Source organism: Canis lupus, chromosome 2 (assembly GCF_011100685.1).
Source record: "Canis lupus familiaris isolate Mischka breed German Shepherd chromosome 2, alternate assembly UU_Cfam_GSD_1.0, whole genome shotgun sequence".
Lineage (NCBI taxonomy): Eukaryota > Metazoa > Chordata > Mammalia > Carnivora > Canidae > Canis > Canis lupus.
In genome coordinates, this window is record NC_049223.1 from 12,800,234 (window position 1) to 12,815,463 (window position 15,230).

The 15,230-nt window shown below is 40.8% G+C and overlaps 1 protein-coding gene across 14 annotated transcripts in view; it reads left to right on the forward strand.

The window, feature by feature from the left end:
• Positions 1–419: 419 nt before the first annotated feature.
• ARHGAP12 (Rho GTPase activating protein 12) overlaps positions 420–15,230 on the forward strand; it is a 155,102-nt gene continuing 140,291 nt past the window's right edge. For 11 of the 14 annotated variants that reach the window (XR_005355203.1, XM_038529886.1, XM_038529878.1 and 8 more), the window contains exon 1: positions 429–584. The gene's annotated coding sequence lies outside the window, so the exon portion shown is untranslated. Of the gene's footprint in view, positions 585–5,269; positions 5,376–15,230 lie in introns of those variants that run through there. The other 3 variants (XM_038529875.1, XM_038529882.1, XM_038529876.1) reach the window with 3 other exon arrangements.

The following is a 15,230-nucleotide window of genomic DNA, read 5'->3' on the forward strand; positions in this document are numbered from 1 at the left end:
GCGGGGTTTCGGGGCCGTGAACGGCTGACCTCGATCTGGCAGCGGCTCCCGGCAGGCCCGAGGGCCGAGAGAGGGAGGGCAGGGCCCCCCGCCCGCTCTTTGCCGCGCTCTGTTCCTGCCACCCTACTGCGCGGCGCGGTCCCTTTCGTCCTTCTCTCGCTTTCTCCCGAGCGTTGGCTCTCGGCGCTTCCCACTCCATGTTTACCCAGCGTCGAGGCCCAGCCGGCGGGCGCCAACCCCGCCAGCCCGACCGCCCCGCCCGGTGGCCCCGCCTCCTCCCGACCCTCCCCCGCCAGGTCGCCTCGCGCCCGCCCAGGCCGTCACGTGAACGCCGCCCCGCCCCCTTCCGTCACGTGAGCCCCGCCCCGCCCCCTCCGTCACGTGAGTCCCAGCCCCGCCCCGCCCCGCCCCCGCGCCGGCGCGCTCCGACGTGCCCTGGAACTTACCCTCCCTGGGAGAGCAGCCTGCGGGGACTGCCCGCCGCGGCCGCCGCGGTGTGAGCGCCCTTGAAGCCCGCTGCGGCGTCGCGCGGACTCCGGGTGAGGACGGGGGGAGCCGCATCCTGCGCCGCCGCCGGGCTCTCGGTAAGGTAGCTGGAGGCGGATGCCCGCGGCCCGAGGGCAGGTCGGTGAGGTGCTGCACAAAGGCGTCCGCGGCTGGGGCTGTGCCCGCCGAGGGCGTCGGGTTAGGGGGAGCTGTGTGCGGGGGGCGGCGGCGCCGCAGTGAGCGCGAGGTGCGGCCGGAGCGGCGCGGGAGGGGTCGGGTCGGGGTCGGGTCGGGGTCGGGTCGGGGGAAGGGGGCCGTTGCCAGTGCATTGGCTGACTCGGGCGATCGGCTTTAAAGGGCTGGAAGTTGTGGCTCTTCTGCCCCCCGGCTTTCCTGACTTCCTGTGTGAGGGCAGCGGCCGCCCGCCCCGCCCCTAGGAAGGAGGGCGCCGGGGTGTGTGTGTGGTGTGTGTCTGTGTGCGCGGGCTGGTGCCGCCCTCCGTCCTCGCCTGCTGCAGCTGCGTGTGCCCGCTCTCCAAGTGCAAACCTGCGCCCCCCCGGGGGGCCCACCTGGGGCCTCTGCTCTAGCATTGCTGACCTGCGCTGGCGCTTTCCTCTGCACTCTACACAGCTGCCCCGCCCCTGAGAATGGACACTTGCTACTCTAGCTCGCCTAGGAGCAATCTTTTCCAAGTCCTTGAATTAAAAAAAATAGATATACTTTTTACAAGCTTGCTGGCCTCCTCGCATTTCAACGTAGTTGATTTGATTGTCTTCCAAGAAGGGCTGTCCTTTACGTGTTGCATCCTAAGTTACTGCAGACCCTCCGAGAAGAAATGTCCGCAGGGTCATCGTAACAGAAAAACGGCCCTCACTTTCAGAGCCTTGTGATGTTTTCCTCTGAGTGCAGCAGCAGTTTTAAATGCCTTTGCGGAGGGGAAAGCAAAACGTTTAAAAGCATACCTTTAGGAAAGTTCTAATGTCATTTCAAGCTGAGTGTTTCGACTTGCTTTATGGTTAATTATGGCACACGAGAGCAAATTTTACTGAGCATTTATGTACATTGTGTACATCCCCAAAGGGAGGGAAATGTGAAGGGGAAGGAGCATCAAGTGAGGAGTCGCTCAGCTTCTGGTTCAGATTCTGCCACCACTTCCGAAGGAAGACTCCGTGTTAGATGGAAGGTTGTTTAAAAGTATCTGGCCCCTAGGCATGCCGGTTTCTGAAAAGTTGGGAAACCGCTGGCTTAGAGCTGTTACTTAATCGTCCACCTTCGTGTTTCTTACCTGATCTCTAGGAAGGTGTGTTAACAGAATGGGTCATCTTTCTGTACTTTCTCTTCTCTCTGAGTAGACGTTCTGGCTGCTGGTGCTGGTAATTTCTCTTTTCTGTTTTGAAATGCCATGAAAATGGCATTCAGAATAGGGACTTGGGAACCCAGAGCAGTGCCTAAAAGCAGATCTGAAGACTTAACCCTGAGCCATGCACCCTGAAGAGCCAGACACCCTGGACACAAATGTGTGACCCATGGTTGCATGTAGCTTTCTGCTTTGGAGGTTCTTATCTGGGGGAAAAAAAAACCTAAGTGTAACGAAACAGATTGTGCGTGCTTGTATGTGTATGCCCGGTATTTGTTGATGTATTTCTGTTCGTACTTTATCAGCCATAAAACTTGGAAAAGGTCGTTAATTCATTGATTCTTAATATAATGTCATTTGTAAAGATTAGCTATCCATATATAGTATCTTTAGATTTTTTTTTTTTTACTTACTATGCCAGTTGTGAGACACAAGTGAAAACATGTACTATAAATGCTGTAGAAAAACAGCTTGTTATTTGTAGTTAATAATGTGGTTTTTCATTTCATTAATTAGAAAGTATCTGTTGGGTGCTTTTTAAGAAATAGGTGAGTAGACAGTGGGCTTTACAAACTTAAGTTCTTGAAGTTGTGCGGTTGATATTCCTGAGAATAAAAGGGTAATAAAAAAATTTAAATTGACTGAAATAAAACAGTGTATATAATGATGTGTAAAATCCTTAAGCTGTAGTACTAGTATGTTGCTTACCTGAGAAAATTGGTACTAAGAAAAGGTAGCGAGGTGAATCTGCCCAAAATAAGCATTACAGTTTTCAAATAGAAAAGTGAAATTAAACTTTTATTTTCTTATATTTAACATTTTTAGTTTTAATTGCAAATATGCACTGTTTTGTGGAATGAATCAGACATGAAAAAGTATGATGGTATCATATAGTATGGTTGTATTTCAAATCATGCCTTTCAAATGATCCTCTTGAGGAACCCATTGGGTCACTATCTTTTGTGGTTTTTCTTTTCTTCGGCTAACTGGTCTAATTATGCCACATCCTCAGTTGTGAATGGTTTTGCTGTGATTCAGCCTTTTTCCTATTACTTTTATTGACTTAAATATATTGCAGTTTCAGTTTGCAGTTGATTAGCTTTTTATTGGAACCAAACTGCCAAGTGCTGACGTATCTAAGTATCCCTCCCTTGTTGATAATTAGTGCTTCTTAAACTTTAATGTGCATGGGAATCACCAGAACTTCTCATAAGCCCCCAGGTGATACCCTTGTTGCTCTACTGCCCAGACTGCAAACTACTGCCGTCCAATAGATAATGCAAGCCACCTGTGTAACCTTATTTTGTTTTTATTTAAGTAAGCTCTACACACAACATGAGTCTCAAACTCAACCCCCGAGATCAAGAGTTGCATGCTTCTCTGAGCCAGTCAGAGAGTCTGATGCCTCTCACCTGTGTAATTTTAAAGCTTTTAGTTCTCTCATGATAAAAAGTAAAAAATGGTGGGATGCCTTGGTGGCTCAGTGGTTGAGCATCTGCCTTTGGCTCAGGGCGTGATCTCGGGGTTCCTTGGATTGAGTCCCACATCGGGCTTCCTGCATGGAGCCTGCTTCTCTCTCTCTATGTCTCTCATGCATAAATAAATAAATTCTTTAAAAAAAAGTAAAAATGGGGAAGAAAACCCCAAGTGAAATAAATTTTATTATCATCTCATCATGTAATCAACATGATTCTTTTATTTAGACTAAGTCTTCAAATCCTCTGTGTATTTTACATATACAGGACATCTCAATTTAGATTAGCCAGACTTAAAATGCTCAGTAGCCACATTTGGCTAGTGGCTGTTGTATTGAACATCACTTCTGGAGTCTAGAATCTAGACCAGTGCTATTCTAAGTGTATTTTTAGGTTAACCCTATGGGAGCTTGTTAGAAATGCAGATTTTGGGGCTCCACTTCATACGACTCTCATTAGGAATGTCTGGGTTTCAGTAACTTGTGTTTTAAAAGTTACAGGATATGACTACAAAACGTATATGTGGTATTCTAGATGGGATCCTAGAACAGAAGAAGGCCATTATAAGATAACTAAGGAAATCTGAGTAGAGCATGGATGTTATCGTATTAGTATCGGTTCGTTGAATATGACGAATGTATCATACTAACGTAAGATGTTAATGGTAGGAGAAACTGTATACGGGTATATGAGAACTCTGAACTATCTTTGCAATAATTCTGTAAATCTAGAACTCATCTGAAAAAAAATTTTTTAAAGAAGCTCTCCACGTGATTCCACTGCAGTGATCTAGATCTATCAGTGTGGGGGGAATGATATTTGGTGCTTTGAAATTATGTTATTAGGACTTTTAAAAAACAGTTTTATTGGGGTATAATTACTAATCCGACCTACACTGTTGGACCTTGGATGGGTACAATGGTGGCTAGGTTTAGGTTTGATAGAGTAAAAATAATAGTATTTTGTAACAAGAGCTAAAATCTGTAAAGCATTGTACCAAGTGCTGTACACTTATCTGATTCTCTCGATATGTGTTATCTACTATTAATATAAGCCTAAGCCCCATCTCACAAGTGGGAGAAAACGAGGTTCAGAGAAGTTAAAGGACTTGTCTTAGATCACGTAGCTAGGAAGAGGCAGGGGCAAGGATGTTTGAGGGGGGAACAGTTTTATAAGCCATTAGTTAATTGTCCGTATTTTTCTACTCACAACTTTTTATTTTTATTTATTTATTTACAAGATTTTATTTGTTTATTCATGAGAGACCGAGAGAGAGAGGCAGAGACACAGGCTCCATGCAGGGAGCCCAATGCAGGACTTGATCCTGGGACTCCAGGATCAAGCCCCAGGCAAAGGCAGGTGCCAAACTGCGGAGCCACCCAGGGATCCCCACAACTTTTTTTTTTTTTTTTAAAGATTTATTTATTTTAGGAGGGGAGGGAGCAAGCACATGCAGCGGGGAAGGGCAAAGGGAGAGAGAGTCTGAAGCTGACTCTGCTGAGTATGAGCTTGATCTCACAACCCTGAAATCAGGACCTGAGTTGAAACCAAGAGTTAGACAATTAGCTTGATGGCGCCACTGAGGGGCTTCTGCAACATTGGGTTTTTTTGAGTAAGCGGCTTATTGTGGATACTCTGGATCATGCCTTACAGTTCATAGAGTACTTTTTCTCTTTTCATTCTCACAAGACTCTTGAGATTTGTATTGTTTGTTTTTACCAGGTAAGTTAAAGTGCTCAGAGTCTGAGCACCAAAAAATGGCAAATCCTAGATTTAAATTTCAGGCCTCTAACCCTGAGTTCTGGGCTCTTTTGCCACAGAGGAATCTAGAATACATTTTGCAGTTAGAGTGTATCTTTAAGAGTTTGCCGAAAATTACCAGTAGTTTGCTATATATTACTGTTTTTTTTAAATTAGTTTTATTGAGTTTTAATATGTATACACTAATATACAGTGACTCAACAATACAGAGGAGTGAACTACAGATGCATACAACATGGATGAACCTCAAAAGCATTGTTCTAAGTGAAACAAGCCAGATACAGAAAGATCATACGGTATGATTTGTGGGTACTTTTTTTTTATCACCACTTTGCTCCCTTTAGTAAGCAGTGATTGATGTGATGCTCTGTATCATGCTTTATAATTTACTAAGTACTTTTTTCACATTTTATATCCATTCTCACAAAGATCTCTTTAAAAAAGATTAGTATAAATGACATGCAATGCTACGTTAGTTTCAGGTGTACAACATAGTATTTCAACCTTCTCTGTATCTTGTAACTGTGCTCACAAGTGTAGCTATCATCTGTCACCATACAACACTATTGCAAGATCATTGATTATATTTCCTATGCTGTGCCTTTTATTCCCATGACCTCTTTATTCCGTAACTGGAAGCATGTATTTCCACCAGTCTCCATCCATTTTGCCCATCCCCCTCCATTCCCCCCTCCAGCCTTTTCCCAGGACCCCTTAAGATTTATATTCTTTCCTGTTTTACAGATGGATGTACAGTTAGTTGAGGCTTTCAGTAGACAGGCCTTTGAGTTGTTTCCAGTTTCTGGCAGTTATGAATAAAGCTGTTATGTATGTTCATGTAAGCCCTTTGCATGGACTTACACTTCTGTTTTTCTTGGATAAATACCTAGAAGTATTTTTTTTTTTAATTTTTTTTTAATTTTTATTTATTTATGATAGTCACAGAGAGAGAGAGAGAGAGGCAGAGACACAGGCAGAGGGAGAAGCAGGCCCCATGCACCGGGAGCCTGACGTGGGATTCGATCCCGGGTCTCCAGGATCGCGCCCTGGGCCAAAGGCAGGCGCTAAACCACTGCGCCACCCAGGGATCCCTAAATACCTAGAAGTATTGAAAAGCAATGGCTAGATCATATGGTAAATGTATGCTTAACTTTATAAGAAATTGCCAAAATGTTTCCCAAAGTGGCTTTACCATTCTGCAGTCCTACCAGCAGTGAATGAGAATTCCAGTTGCTGGTATCCTTACCATATGAAGTATCCTTTATATATATTTAAAGCCATTCTGGGGATCCCTGGGTTGCTCAGCGGTTTGGCGCCTGCCTTTGGCCCAGGGCACGATCCTGGAGTCCCGGGATCGAGTCCCATGTCGGGCTCCTGGCATGGAGCCTGCTTCTCCCTCTGCCTGTGTCTCTGCCTCTCTCTGTGTCTATCATGAATAAATAAATAAATCTTAAAAAAAAAATAAAGCCATTCTGGTGTGTGTCAGGGGAATGATATTTGGTGCTTTGAATTTACATTATTAGGATTTTTTAAAAACAGTTTTATTGGGGTATAATTACTGTGTAATAAACTGCGTATCTTTTAAATGTTTAATTTGATGACTTTTGACATACATATATACTGGTGAGACCAACACCATTATAAGGAACATATCTAACCCTTTCCCCTCATTTCTTTGAACCCAAGAGTAATTCATTACCTTGTTTTCCGGTCAATATTGTTTTCTGGCACTATAGATTTATTTGCATTTGTTTGCATCTAGAATTGTATGTAGATGGAATCATATAGTATACACTTTCTTGTCTGGATTTTTTTTCACTCAGCAAAATTATTGTGAGATTTATCCAGTTTGTTGTATTAGTAGCTAATTTCTTTTTGTTGCTGAGTGATATGCCATTTTGTGGATATACCACATTTAGCTTATCCATTCACCTTTCGGTGGAAATTTGGAGTGTTTCTAATTTGGGGCTATTAGAAATAAAGTTGATGTGAACTTTTCACCTACAGGTCTTTGTGTGGTTACATGCTTTTGTTTCTCTTGGGTAAATACCTAGGGCTAGATTTCCTGGGTCCTATGGTAGATGTATATTTAAATTTTTAAGAACCTGCCAAACTTTTTCCAAAGCCATTTTACCATTTTACATGGCCACTAGCAGTGTGTGAGAATTCTGATTGCTCCACATTCTAGAAAACCGTGGTGTATGGTCAGTCTTTTAGTCTATTCTAGTGGATGTGCAGTATTCGTTGTGGCTTTAATTTGCATTTCCCTAGTAACTAAAGATGTTGGGCATCTTCTCTTGGGCAATCTGTAGATCTTTGGATAAGTGTTTATATTTTTTGCCCATTTCTTTTTTTTCTTTTGCCCATTTCTTATTGGTTTGTCTTATTGACTTGTACAGTTCCCTATATATTTAAATGTGAGTCTTGTTGGAGATAAGTTTGTGTCTATATTCATGAGGGATGTAGGTCTTTTTCCTCATAGTTTTTCCTATGATGTCTCTCTGGTTTGGGTATGAGGGTAATGCTGATGTGTTAGAATGAATTGGGATATTTTTCCTCTGTTTCAATTTTCTTCAAAAGGTTTGTGTTGAATTGGTATTATCTTCCTTATATTTTTAGTAACATTCTCTAGTGAAGCCATCTGGGCCAGGACTTTGTGGGAAGATTTTTGTTATTTATTTTTTAAGATTTTATTTATTAGAGGGAGCACACAAGCGGGGGTGGGGGTGGGGCAGAGGGAGATGGATAGGCAGACTCCCTGCTGAGTAGGGAGCCTGCTGATGTTGAGGGGCCGCATCCCAAGACCTCCCCAGACCATGACCTGAATGGAAGGCAAATGCCTAACCAACTGAGCCACTCAGTTGGAAAGAGTTTTAAAGACAGATCAATTTATTTAATATAATGTAGGGCTACTTAAGTTATCCATTTCATGTGGAGAAAGGGGAACCCTCTTGCACTGTTGGTGAGAATGTGAACTGGTACAGTCACTCTGGAAAACTGTGTGGAGGTTCCTCAAAGAGTTAAAAATAGATCTGCCCTATGACCCAGCAATTGCACTGCTGGGGATTTACCCCAAAGATACAGATGCAGTGAAATGCCGGGACACCTGTACCCCGATGTTTCTAGCAGCAATGTCCACAATAACCAAACTGTGGAAGGAGCCTCGGTGTCCATCGAAAGATGAGTGGATAAAGAGGCTGTGGTCTATGTATACAATGGAATATTACTCAGCCATTAGAAACGACAAATACCCACCATTTGCTTTGATGTGGATGGAACTGGAGGGTATTATGCTGAGTGAAATAAGTCAATCAGCGAAGGACAAACATTATATGTTCTCATTCATTTGGGGAATATAAAAAATAGTGAAAGGGAATAAAGAGGGAAAGGATAAAAAATGAGTGGGAAATATCAGAAAGGGAGATAGAACATGAGAGACTCAACTCTGGGAAACGAACAAGGGGTGGTAGAAAGGGAGGTGGGGGGTGGTGACTGGGTGACGGGCACTGAGGGGGGCACTTGATGGGATGAGCACTAGGTGTTATGCTATATGTTGGCAAATTGAACTCCAATAAAAAATAAATAAATAAATAAAATAAAAAATTATCCATTTCTTAAGCTTTGGTAATTTGTCTTTCAGGAAATTTGGTTCATCTAAATTGTTGGTTTTACTGGCTTAAAGTTCATAACATTTTCTTATCTCCCTTTGATGTCTTTAGATCTGTTGTTATGTCTCTTGTCTCATTCCTGATGTTGGTGATTTGTGTTTTTTTTCCCTTTTATTCTGGATCAGTTTGACTAGAGGGTTATCAGTACTACTGATCTTTAAGAACCAGCTTCTGATTTCATCTAACATTTTTTTTTATTGATTCCTTCTCTGCTCTTTATCATGTCCTTTCTTCTGCTTACTTGAGATTTAATCTCTTCATCTAGTTTCTTAGAGTGGAAGTGTACATCATTGATTTGAGACCTTTTTTTATTTATTTATTTTATTTTATTTATTCATGAGAGACAGAGAGACAGAGAGAGAGAAAAAGAGAGAGAGAATGGGGCAGAGACACAGGATGAGGGAGAAGCAGGTCCATGCAGGGAGCCTGACATGGGACTTGATCCTGGGTCTCCAGGATCAGGCCCTCCCCTGCCTGGGGAGGCGGCGCTGAGCCACCCCTCTGCCCTGAGACCTTTCTTTTTTAATATTGTATTTAGTGCCATAAATTTTCTCTGAGCACTATTGTAATTGCATCCCATAAATTTTGAGATGTCATGTTTTCATTTTTATTTCAGTTCAGATTTCCTGTTTGATATCTTCCTTCGAGTTATTTAGAAGTCTTTAGATTGCAACAAATTTGTGGGTTTTAAGCTATGTTTTTGTTAAATTTATAACTTAATTCAGTTGTTAGAGAATATACTTGGTGTGATACCAATCCTTTTAAATTTATTAATATTTGTTTCATGGCCCAGAATACAGTTTGCAGAAAATGTATGTTTATAGGAAACTACTGAACTGGCTGTCCTGTTTTTAGCATTTCCGTTAGCACTGTATAAGTATTACAGTTGTTGACAACACTTTATATTGTCTTTGTTTTTTACAAATAATTTTATTTATTTATTTTTTAAAGATTTTGTTTATTCATGAGAGACACACGGGGGGGGGGGGGGGGCAGAGACCCAGGCAGAGGGAGAAGCAAGCTCCATGCAGGGAGCCTGACGTGGGACTCTATCCTGGGTCTCCAGGATCACGCCCTGGGCTGAAGGTGGCGCTAAACCACTGAGCTGCCCAAAGATAACTTTCTTGTAAGGATGCCTGGGTGGCTCAGTGGTTGAGCATCTGCCTTTGGCTCAGGGCATGATCCTGGTCTGGTTATCGAGTCCTGCATCAAGCTTCCTGTGAGGAGCCTGCTTCTCCCTCTGCCTGTGTCTCTGCCCCTCTCTCTGTGTCTCTCATGAATAAATAAATAAAATCTTTAAAAAAATAACTTTATTGTGGTCGGTGTGTGATATTTTGTTTTGATTTAATTTGCATTATTGAATTTCAGTGTTTTGTAATATAATTTAAATTTGAATAAAAATTAAGAATCATGGTATGTTTTCTTTTGCAGTAAAGGACAAAAAGCCCTCAGGGATTGGTGGTGGTAGTAGTAGTTCATCATTCATGTGCTACATAAGTGCTACTTTTCAGTTTTCTAAAAGTTTGAATGTTTGTCTTTTAAAAGTTACTTTGAAAGAGGATCTGTAAAAGCTATGTGAGGATTTTAATGACTTGTGGTTTGGGGGTACACAGGTATAAGGTGATTTAAATCGTAGTCTGCAGTGTATGTTGTGGGAATATATATATACACAATAGCATTGTATGTAGCACATTTAGTTTAGGCATTTATTTATGGACATTTGGTTTGCTTCCACCTTTTGACTATTGTGATTGTGAACTGCTGCTATGAACGTGGATGTACATATACCAAGTCGCTGCTTTCACTTCTTTTGGATGTATACCCAGAAGTGGAATTGCTAGGTGTTTTGAAAAACCATTGTACCATTTATCCCAGTGGCTGCACCGTTTTGCATTCCTACCAGCAATGCACAAGAATGGCAGTTTCTCCACATCCTCACCAACACTTGTCATTTGGGGGTTTTGGGGGTCATTTTTTATTTTGTTTTGTTCTTTACAATAGCCATCCTGTTAGGTATGAAGAGCTATCATTGTAGTTTTGATTTGCATTGCCCTAATGATAGTGATGTTGAGCATTTTTCCGTGTGCTTTTGGCCATCTGTGTATCATCTTTGGAAAAATGTCTATTCAGGTCCTTTGCCTGCAGGGGCTCTTATCACAATGTTAATGAGGAGTAGGTTGACATCATTTAAGCATTAAAAAGAATAGTTCTCCATAAATGCAGTGTGTAAAAGTAAAGAATTAACAAAAAAGTGCGTTTATTTAAATTACTCAAACGTGTATCAGCATAATGTAAGATTAAGATATTTTAAAATGAATATAAAATATGCAGGATATCACTTTTAATTTGAGTTACAGTTTAAGAAGACAATTGTTAAATAATATGCATTTAAATCTATTCTTTAAAATCTAGAGGGGGAAGGGTGAGTATGATACTACAAGATTCCATGGGTTTATCTTGTATATTTTCTGCCCCAGTCCTTGGATCAGCCATTTCTTCAAAGATCCTTGGTTCCTTTTTTTGAAGAATGGTATTAGAAACTGTATCTGGGTGCTAGGTATACTTGCTACTGCTAGGCTGTCATTTTTACTGACAGCAAAGAAATATGTATGTGTATACGGAGCAATATAAGATGTATATATGTAATTTCTTTATGAAATCACCTTTAGGTATTTCTGTAGTAAGTTAAAAATGAGTGCATATTGATGTCTCCAAATCTAATCCATGGATCATTCTAATCTTTCTACATGATTATAGATTTCCACTCAATCATTGAGAAACCTGGCTCCCATCATCCACATTCCATTAAATTATGGAATACATATATGGGAGTATTAGAATTTTTGACTTGTACTGCCATGGGAAATGTTTTTATCAACTTAGAATACAGTACTTATGTGTAGCTCTTTTCCCTGTATTCTTACAAACTTCACTTATTTCCATGATGAGTTAGGTCAGCATCTTCCTCCAGAGGTTGTTCCATTTATTTGTCATATTGTTAGACTGTCTTGTCTTACCTGCTTTCTTGGGAAACCCTGGGATTCTCCCAACCACCTAAATGATTTTTTAAAACTTGCATACATGAAAATTCATGCTTTGTTTTGTAGATCAATGACTTTTGACAAGTGTACAGTGTCATACATCCACCGTTACAGTATCATACAAAATAGTTTTAATGTTGTGAAAGAATCTGTGCTTCACCTATGGAACCCTCCTCCTGACCTCCCAATCCTGGCAATCACTTTTTCTATGGTTTTGACTTCCCCAGATATAATTAAAGTCATTCAGTGTGTAGCATTTTCTTTTTTTTTTTTTTTTTTTAAATTTTTATTTATTTATGATAGTCACACAGAGAGAAAGAGAGAGAGGCAGAGACACAGGCAGAGGGAGAAGCAGGCTCCACGCACCAGGAGCCCGATGTGGGATTCGATCCCGGGTCTCCAGGATCGCGCCCTGGGCCAAAGGCAGGCGCCAAACCGCTGCGCCACCCAGGGATCCCGGTGTGTAGCATTTTCAGACTGGCCTCACTTTGCAAAATATATCTAAGATTAATATGTGTCTTTTCTTAGCTTGATACCTTATTTTTATCACAGAATAATATCCATTGTATGAATGTCTCACAGTTTATCCTCGTGACTATTAGCACTTTACCTTTATTTTTTAAAAGTATTTTATTTATTCATGAGAGACACAGAAAGGCAGAGACACAGGCAGAGAGAGGAGCAGGCTCCCCTTGGGGAGCCCCATGTAGGACTTGATCCCGGGACCCTGGGATCGTGACCTGAGCCAAAGGCAAACCGCTCCGCCACCCAGGTGCCCCTCCTCCCCCCTGACGCAGGTAGGGAGGGTGGGGCCCATCCTAAAGCTGGGGATTTTTTTTTTCTCCCTTCTCCTATTGAAGGACATCTTGGTTTCTTCCAGTTTTTGGCACTTATAAATAAAACTCCTATAAACATTTGCATGCAAGGCATTTTGATTTCAACTTATTTGGGTAAATACATTGGGAATGTGATCCTTAGAGCAGTGGCAAGACCATGCTTAGTTTTGTAAGAAACTGCTTATGTCTTCAGAATGGCTGAACCATTTTGCTTTCCTGAGAATAAAGGTTCTGTTGCTCTGCATCCTCACTTGTACCTGGTGTTGTCAGCTTTTTGGATTGTAGCCATTATAATAGACCTGTGTTGTGGTATCGTGTTTTAATTTGTAACTCCTTAATGACTTAATGTTGAGCAGTTTTTATGTGTTTATTTGCTATCTGTATGTTTTCTTTCATGATATCTTTTCAGGTCCTTTTTTCCATTTTGTTGACCTTTAAGAATTCTTTGTGTATTTTGGGTATAAATCCTTAATCAGATATGTGCTTTGAAAATATTTTCTCCTTCTGTGTGGCTGGTGTTTTTCATTCTCTTAGCAGCGTCTTCCACAAAGCAGTGGTATTTAATTTTAATAAAGTCTTATCTTTTTCTTTTATGGATTGTGTATTTGTTGGTATATCTAAAAACTCATTGTCAAACTCCAAGTTATATTCCTCCCCCCCCTTTTTTTAAGATTTTATTTATTTATTCATGAGAGACACGGAGAGAGGCAGAGACACAGAGGGAGAAGTAGGCTCCATGCAGGGAGCTGGATGTGGGACTTGATTCTGGGACTCCAGGATCATACCCTGAACCACTCAACTGATGAGCCACCCAGGCATCCCATATTTCATCCCTTTTAAATTTGAATATTTTCTTCATTCTTGTAACTAGCCAAGAAAAAGTCATTATGTCCACTTTTATTTCTAAGACTTCATGGCACAGATTGCTCTAAAATACCCCCATGCAAATGTCACTTTTAGTAAAATATGCTTTCTTCCCCAAATGCTGCTTTTGTTGTTTCCTCATTTTTGTTTCAGATTTAAGTCTTAGTTTTGAATTTCCTCTACTAGTTTATGTTTCACTATGTTCTTTCCTGCTTTCCAGTTACCCAATTATTTCCTGTATCCCTCTGCTGTCTCCATTTTTGCTTTTTTTTTTATGGCCAGGATAGTTGATGATATTAATCACTGTTTATTCCTTCTTTTCTGTAGGCCTAAAGAAATGTCTTATATTCTACACATATTTATTTATTTATTTATTTATTTTTTAAAAATTTAAAAAAATTTTTATTTATTTATGATAATCACAGAGAAAGAGAGAGAGGCAGAGACATAGGTAGAGAGAGAAGCAGGCTCCATGCACCGGGAGCCCGTTGTGGGATTTGATCCCGGGTCTCCAGGATCACGCCCTGGGCCAAAGGCAGGCGCCAAACCGCTGCACCACCCAGGGATCCCAATTCTACACATATTTATTGTTAGAAAATAGGGATCATGCATTATGAAAAACTAAGTGCTCTCTAGTAGCCTATGATTTTTTTGTTGTACAAGTGTAATTTACAAAATTATTTCGTGATATAATTTCTTATGCTGGAACTTAATACGGGGATTGTTCTTAATTATTTGATGTGCTCATTAAGTTTAATGGATTTCTTTAGTAGAGGCCTGTTTAGAGATTGTTCATTTTATTTTATTATTTTTATTTTTAAAATTTTCTTTATTTTTTAAAGATTTTAAGAGAAGAGAGAGCACACATGGGGTGGGAGGGGCAGAGGGAGAAGCAGACTCCCCGCTGAGTAGGGAGACCAATGTGGCTCCATCCCAGGACCCTGGGATCATGACCCAAGGTGAAGGCAGACACTTTGAGCCACGTAGACGCTCTATGGGATTGTTCATTTTAAACAAGTATTTTTAAAACTTCTTAGAGGACTTCACATCAAGAATAATTGCTTAAATTGTATTTTTAAGTTAGTTAATATTTATGTGTGTGAGGCTGTATTAATATTTTGTTGCTCATGGCACTAGAATTGCTAAATTGGTTGTACATCTATGTATTAGACTTAAAGTATAGACTCATTCCAAACAGAAAAAATTGTAGACTCATTAATTATGAATGCATGTATTATATGTCTCTGAAGATAGTGTTTACTTGTTTACTTTTTTGATATACTTAGTAGAGATATCATGCTGAGAGATGTACTTGATTAAAACAGATGTCCTGGGGGAGGAAGATAACATGTGCTGAGCTGTGTAATTTGTGGTAGGAAAGAAAATGAGAAAAAATGGCAGACAAAGGAGGAGGCTAATAGATTTTAAAATAGCATGGTAGGGAGTTCTGAATCTGATGTGGGGGAAGAGAAGTAAAAGATGTTAAGTAAGCAGGTGTGTGTGTGTGTGTGTGTGTGTGTGTGTATCTGTTCTTGTTGAAACATGAGGAAGAAGAATACTGGTAAGAGGCATGAAAAGCCTATGTGGGTATTTTTGAAACTGCCAAGTAAAGCAGTAATTGGTACTGGGCAGTAGATATGCAAAAGCTTTATATATATATTGGTGGCTGGGTACTTAGTTGTAAGTGTACTCATGATAAATATGGTTGGAGGAGTGTGGTGATAAGTACAGAATGTATTTAA